Source organism: Tamandua tetradactyla, chromosome 4 (assembly GCF_023851605.1).
Source record: "Tamandua tetradactyla isolate mTamTet1 chromosome 4, mTamTet1.pri, whole genome shotgun sequence".
NCBI lineage: Eukaryota > Metazoa > Chordata > Mammalia > Pilosa > Myrmecophagidae > Tamandua > Tamandua tetradactyla.
In genome coordinates, this window is record NC_135330.1 from 9,616,546 (window position 1) to 9,624,236 (window position 7,691).

Sequence of the window (7,691 nt, forward strand, 5' to 3'; positions counted from 1 at the left end):
CTTATAAATTGACAAGGATAAAATCCAAAAGAAGAATGGATAAGTAATATGACTAGACCATGAACAGAAGAGAAAACCCTCTGCCAACAAATAGGCAAAGATGTCCAAATTCATAAGTAGTCTAGGAAACGCTACTTAAAGTAACAGTGAGATACATTCTACCATGTCAGGTCAAAATGGGAAAGAGCTCATTACAGCTATTGCTCTCCAGGATATGGGGAAAAAGGATACTTTCACCTTTAACTTTTTTTAATTTTTGAAATTGTCAATAGACTTTATTGTTTTAGAGCAGTTTAGGTTTACAGAAAAATCATGCAGAAAATTGAGTTCCCATGCCCACACGCAGACTTTGCTTTTATTAACACTTGATATTAGCACGATTACTCTGTTACAATTGATGAAATAATACTCTTATGATTACACTATTCACTGTAGTTGGCAATTTCCATTTGGGTTCACTGTTAGTGTTGTCTAGTACTGCTTTTTTTTTTTAACTGATAAAACCAAACAACATACAAATACGAACATTCTTAACCTATGAACATTCCATACTTGGTGTGCAATAAGTGGTTCACAATATCATCACATAGTAGTATATTCATCACCATGATCATTTCTCAGAACATTTGCATCACTCCAGAAAAAGAAATAAAAAGAAAAAAGAAAAGACTCATACATACCATACCCCTTATCCCTCCCTCTCAGTGATCACTAGTATTTCCATCTACCCAATTTATTTTCACCTTTGCTCCCCCTATTTTTTATTTATTTTTAATCCATATTTTTAAATCATCTGCCCATAATGTAGATAAAAGGAGCATCAGACACAAGTTTTTCACAATCACACAGTCACACTGCGAAAGCTATATCATTATACAGTCATCTTCAAGAAACATGGCTACTGGAACACAGCCCTACACTTTCAGACAGTTCCCTCTAGCTACTCTAATACACCTTAAACTAAAAAGGGGATATCTATATAATGCTTAAGAAGAACCTCCAGGATAACCTTTTGACACTGTTTGGAATCTCTCAGCCACTGAAACTTTGTCTCTTTTCTCTCTTCCCCCTTTCCGTTGAGAAGCTTTTCTCAAATCCTTGATGCTGAGTCCCAGCTCATTCTAGAATTTCTGTTCCACATTGCCAGGAAGTTCCACACCCCTGGGAGTCATGTCCCACTTAGAGACGGGGAGGACGGTGAGTTTGCTTGCTGTGTTGGCTGAGAGAGAGAGAGGTCACATCTGAGCAACAAAAGAGGTTCTCTGGGGGTGACTCTTAGGCCTAATTTTAAGTAGGCTTGACCTATCCTTTGTAGGGTTAAGTTTCATACAAACAAACTCCAAGACTGGGGGCTCGGCCTATTGATTTGGTTGTCCCCACTGCTTGCAAGAATATCAGGCCTTCTCCAGATGGAGAAGTTGAATTTTTCCCTTTCTCACCATTCCCCCAAGGGAACTTTGCAAACACTTTTTTATTCACTGTTTATATCACTAGGGATTTATCGGGGCATCAATCTGGGCCAGTAACATTCTTAACATCTGGATAAAGGAGCCACAATGTAAGAAACAAACTCTGGTGTTTTGATTAATTTTTATTTTCAACACATATTTGTTTATTCATGCACTCTGTGCCACAAAAAGCCCGGAGGAAACAAGAGTAATGAGTGAGGCAAAGAATATGGACATTTTACTGGGACTTGATGCATGTTGTAAAGTTGCTTTCTAAGAGCATTTTTTTTATTTTAATTTTTTATATATTCACATACTATGTAATCATCCAAAGTGTACAATCAGTGGTTCACAATATCATCATATAGCCATGCATTTATCGTCACAATCAACGTTATTTTTCTTTTTCGTGAAAAATAACATAGATACAAAAAAAGCAATGCATTGCAAAGCCCAGTGCAACAGTTAGTTTTAGAACAGATTTCAGAGTTTGGTAGGGGTCACAATTCCACAATTTTAGGTTTTTACTTCCAGCTGCTCTAAGATACTAGGGTCTAAAAGAAATATCAATACAATGATTCAGCAATCACACTCATTTGTTAAGCCCTACTCATTCTGCATAACTCCACCGTCACCTTTGATCTTTCTCCCACTCTTTAAGGGTGTTTGGGCTATGCCCATCCTAGTTTTTCCTGTTAGACCAAAAGGGTTCTTACTATAATTGCTAAAGAAAATTCATCCCATAGGATCTTGTATAAGGGACAGGGAATGATAGAATGAAAAACATATTCGATAACCATTATTTAAAAAAAAAAACATTATAAAGCAAATGAAATATATGTATCAGTTTCTCAGCCTGAATTTTCTCATCTGGGAAATGGGATAATACCTGCCTCCTGGATTTGTTGCGAGGTTTAGTTGAGACAGTGTTTATACTGGGTAGTAATGCAATGTCTGATACATAGGAGAAACTCCAGAAATTGTACCTGCAATTATAATTATAACATAATTGAGTATTATTATTCAGATTCTTACACAGCAACCTATAGGATTGGTTGCTGTATGACACTGTATTGGTCAGGATAAACTAGATTATGCTGCGCTAACAAGCAATCTCAAGGCTCAGTGGTTTAAAACAACAAAGGTTTATTTCCCATTCCAGCTACATATGCAGTGGGGTTGGCAAGGGGACTATTTTCATTTCAGTCTGAACCCAGGCTGACAGAGCAGCCACCATCTCAAATGGAAGGAAAAAACCAGAAGGAAAAAAATATGAAATCGTTCTGGAGATTCTTATATGAGCAATTAGTTATTCCAGATCCAAAGAGAAACCTGACCCTGTATTCACAACTCCAAAGCCAGACTAAGCCCATGCCCCCACCCAACCACAAGGGGGCAGCAAAGCGCAATCCTTTGGACTAAAAGTAGGAGAACTGGGAATTTGATGAACAAACACCAAGGAACACAGTCTAGATTCTTGAACGTACGGGGAGTCACCACACATCTGCCCCCTTTTTGGGTTTTCTGGTCTGTAGTACTTTGTTAAACTGCCAGAATGCAATATACCAGAAACGGAACCGCCTTTAAAAACAGAACTTAATAAGTTGCAAGTTTAAAGATCTAAACCTATGAAAATATACGAACTAAGGTATCCATGGAGAGATACCTTAATTCAAGACAGGCCAATGGGCTTGGAACACCTCTGTCAGCTAGGAAGGTACGTGGCTGGTGTCTGCTGGTGCTTGTTCCCGGTTCTGCTGCTTCCAGCTCCTGATGCCAGGTTTTCCCCTCTAAGCCTCTGCGGGCCCACACTTAGCTCCTCCAGGACAAAACTCTGGGCTTCATCTCTTAGCTTAGCATTTGCTGAGGCTGGAGATTTCTTCTCTTCAGGTTCTGGCTATTTCTGTGAGTCCTTGCTTAGCACCCAGGCTATTTCAGTCTCGATCTCTAAACATCACCTCTTTGGTTTCTTCAAAATATTTCCTCTTTTAAGGGACCCCAGCAAACTAATCAAGATCCACCCTGAGAGGGCGGGTCATGGTGGCTCAGCGGTAGAGTTCTCACCTGCCACGCTGGAGACCCGGGTTCGATTCCCGGTGCCTGCCCATGCAAAAAAAAAAAAAAAAGATCCACCCTGAGAGAAAGTACAATCGATGCAAACTAGGGTCTATAGTCAACAGTGACAGTGTAATCCACTGGATGCAACAAAGGCATTATGCCAAAACTAAATGTCCACAGGCAGAGGGCGTGGGGAAGAGGTATGGATTCTTTGTGGAAGGAAAGGAAATGTCTCCATGTAGTTTATGGTGGCAAAGGCATGTCTGTACACTTAGGTTGAATTGTAGGATGTGTGAATAAAACTGTTTAAAAATGAACAGAGAGAAATAAGTGCCAGAGAAAATGCGGAGAAAGAGATATACCTACTCACTGTCAGTAGGGAAGCTGAGAGGTGCAGCCCCTCAGAGGGCAGCGTGGTGTTTCCACAGGAGGCTGGGGTGGGGTTGCCATATGATCCTGCAACCCCGCTGCTAGGTATATACCTGGAGGAACCGAGTGGGGGCACAAATGGACATTTGCACACTGGGGTTTATGGTGGCAGTGTTCGAGATCCACAATGGATGAAGGTGGCCTAAGGGTACAAAGACTGAAGAATGGAAGGGGGACCTATCGTGTATACATACAATGGACTACTGAGTGGCTGCAAGAAGTAATGAAGTTGTGAGGCTTGTAACTAGGTGTATGAACCTTAAGGACTGTATGTTGAATGAAATGTCAGGAACGAAAAGACAAATCTCATCATGCCTCAATCATATGGACTAACTATAATGTAAAAACTTGGTGAACAGAAGTCGAGAGCATGGGCTATCAGGTCGGGGCCTACTGTAAAGGGTCCTAGATTATAAGCTCTTACAGAAGCCACATCTATTCAGGAGTTGTAATTGTTATTTCTAAATTCTGAGATACTGAGCTGTTTGTTTATAACCTGGTCATTCTCAGAAACTTCGGGTATTTATGTGACACCTGAGACTCAGAGTTAGAGCTCTGAAGCTATGAAAGTCAGCAGTACCCCATACAAAAACTGTTCAAAGAGTTGAAAACGTGATCATACTTTGAGTAGAGATATGAAATAAGTTGATCTGGACTAAGGTAAATCAGAATACAGGGTAAAGGATGATATGGTCAATATTTTAAACTTCAACTTCTATGTGAGACCAAAGGGGGAGATGTTTATTTGGTGCAAAATTTATATTTTGGGTAGTGCATTTCCTAATTTAACTTGTATAGTCAATTTAGTTGAACACCATCAGTACATGGAATCTTGGGGTGTGAGATCTTGTTGGTTTGTCCAGGTTAGTGTGATGCCCCGAAGTATCCTAGAGTAACCTGGGCAGTGAATAAAGAAGTATTTTCAAGGTCACCTTGAAAGGAGGAAATATTCAACTTCCCCATGTGGAGAATTTCTGATATTCTCACAAGCAGTGGGGACAACCAAATCAATAGGCCGAGCCCTCACTCTTGCGGTTCTTCCTTATGAAACTTATTCTGCCAAAGGAGAGGCTAAGCCTACTGACAACTAGGCCTAAGAGTCACCCCAGAGAACCTCTTTTGTTGCTCAGATGTGGCCTCTCTAAGCCAACTTGGCAGGTGAACTCACTGCCCTCCCTACTTGTGGGACACGACTCCCAGGGGTGTAAATCTCCCTAGCAACCTGGGAGAGAAATCTCAGGATAAGCCAGGATACAGCATCAAGGGATTGAGAAAGACTTCTTGATCAAAAGGAGGAAGAGAGAAACGAGACAAAATAAAGTGTCAGTGGCTGAGAGATTTCACAGTTGAGAAGTTATCCTGGAAGTTATAATTATGCATTATATAGATATCGCTTTTCAGTTTATGGTGTATTGGAGGGGCTGGAGGAAAGTACCTGAAACTGTTGAGCTGTGTTCCAGTAACCTTGATTTTTGAAGACAGTTGTACAAAGATATAACGTAAAAAAAAGACCCAGAGAAACAGTACAGAACAGCTCCTGGAGCCACGTCAGTGACCGGACAGACAGCGTACCCCAGTCTGGACCAGCTGAACTGGCTGCAAGCACCCCCAGAACCATGAGTTCCCCAACCCGCGGTGGCTGGCACCCCTCCCCCACAGCTGCTTCCCAGAGGGGAAAGGAAAGAGACTTTACCAGCAGCAGGGGCTGAGTCCAACCAAACACCAATTGTGGAATTAATTAACAAATTCTGACTACTAAAAATAGGCCCCAGCTTAGGTGAATCTGGTCAAAGCGGAGGTTGCTCATTGGGCTAATGGAAAAATAAAAAAAGAAAAGAAACAGAGGTTTTTGTGGCTGTGTATCTATAAAGGCTTGACTGCCTCTGGATTCAGTGGCAGGACTTCTCAGGCTGCAACTGCCCCAGGCATAGGCAGAAACAAGCTCCTTTTAGGGCTGGTCTCCAGTCTATGCCTTCTCCAGGGGAGGGGTGAAGACCAACTCAGGTGGAATCCCTCCCTCAAGGAATTCAGACCCCAGGGCTTGGTAATTTGAAGCCATTAAAACCAGCCTACAACCTCTCCTCTGTCTCCACCACGCCCCCAGCAGGGAGAGTCTTCCAAAGTTAAAGGTACCGCATCATCTTATGCTGGTGGGACCTGCAGTCAGACAAGCACCACATACTGGGCATGATAAGAAAAACAGAGCCCAGAGACTTCACAGGAAAGTCTGTCAACCTGCTGGGTCTCACCCTGAGGGAAAACTGACGCAGGTGACTCCTTCCCCTGACAGGAGGCCAGTTTGGTCTGGGAAAACCCAGCTGGGGTCTATAATACCTACGTAGACCCTCCTAAGGGTGGGGGGAAGAGGCACCATACAAGCAGGGCAAGAAACAAGAAAACAAGAACCGAAAAATTCTCCTCTGTTAAACAAAACCTAAGCTAGAGGTCCAGAAAAAGCTGAACTGAATGTCAAAGAACAGATAGACAACAAATTCATCCAGCAAGAAAACCTTAGGTAAGAGAAGTGAAAGCAATCTCAAGAATAAACTAATTAAGGGAATTAAATGTCTAGACTCCAGCAAAAAATAACAAATCACACCAGGAAAATTGAAGATATGGCCCAGTCAAAGGAACAAACCAACAGTTCAAATGAGATACAAGAGCTGAAACAATTAATTCAGAATATACGAACAGACATGGAAAACCTCATCAAAAACCAAATCAATGAATTGAGGGAGCATATGAAGAAGGCAAGGAATGAACAAAAAGAAGAAATGGAAAGTCTGAAAAAACAAATCACAGAACCTATGGGAATGAAAGGCACAGTAGAAGAGATGAAAAAAAAACAGTGGAAACCTACAATGGTAGATTTCGAGAGACAGAGGATAGGATTAGTGAACTGGAAAACGGAACATCTGAAATCCGATAAGAAACAGAAACTATAGGGAAAAAAATGGAAAAATATGAGCAGGGACTCAGGGAATTGAATGATAATATGAAGCGCACAAATATACATGTTGTGGGTGTCCCAGAAGGAGAAGAGAAGGGAAAAGGAGGAGAAAAACTAATGGAGGAAATTATTACTGAAAATTTCCCAACTCTTATGAAAGACTTAAAATTACAGATCCAAGAAGTGCACTGCACCCCAAAGAGAATAGATCCAAATAGATGTACTCCAAGACACTTACTAATCAGAATGTCAGAGGTCAAAGAGAAAGAGAGGATCTTGAAATCAGCAAGAGAAAAGCAATCCATCACATACAAAGGAAACCCAATAAGACTATGCGTACATTACTCAGCAGAAACCATGGAGGCGAGAAGACAGTGGGATGATAACATATTTAAATTACTAAAAGAGAAAAACTGCCAACCAAGAATTCTATACCCAGCAAAATTGTCCTTCAAAAATGAGGGAGAAATTAAAATATTTTCAGACAAAAAAATCACTGAGAGAATTTGTGACCAAGAGACAGCTCTGCAAGAAATACTAAAGGGAGCACTAGAGACAGATACAAAAACACAAAAGAAAGAGGTGTGGAGAAGAGTGTAGAAAGAAGGAAAATCAGATATGACATATAAAATCCAAAAGGCAAAATGGTAGAAGAAAGTACTGCCTGTACAGTAATAACACTAAATGTTGATGGATTAAACTCCCCAATCAAAAGACATAGACTGGCAGAATGGATTAAAAAACAGGACCTATCTATATGTTGTCTACAGGAAACACATCTAGACCCAAAGATAAACATAGGTTGA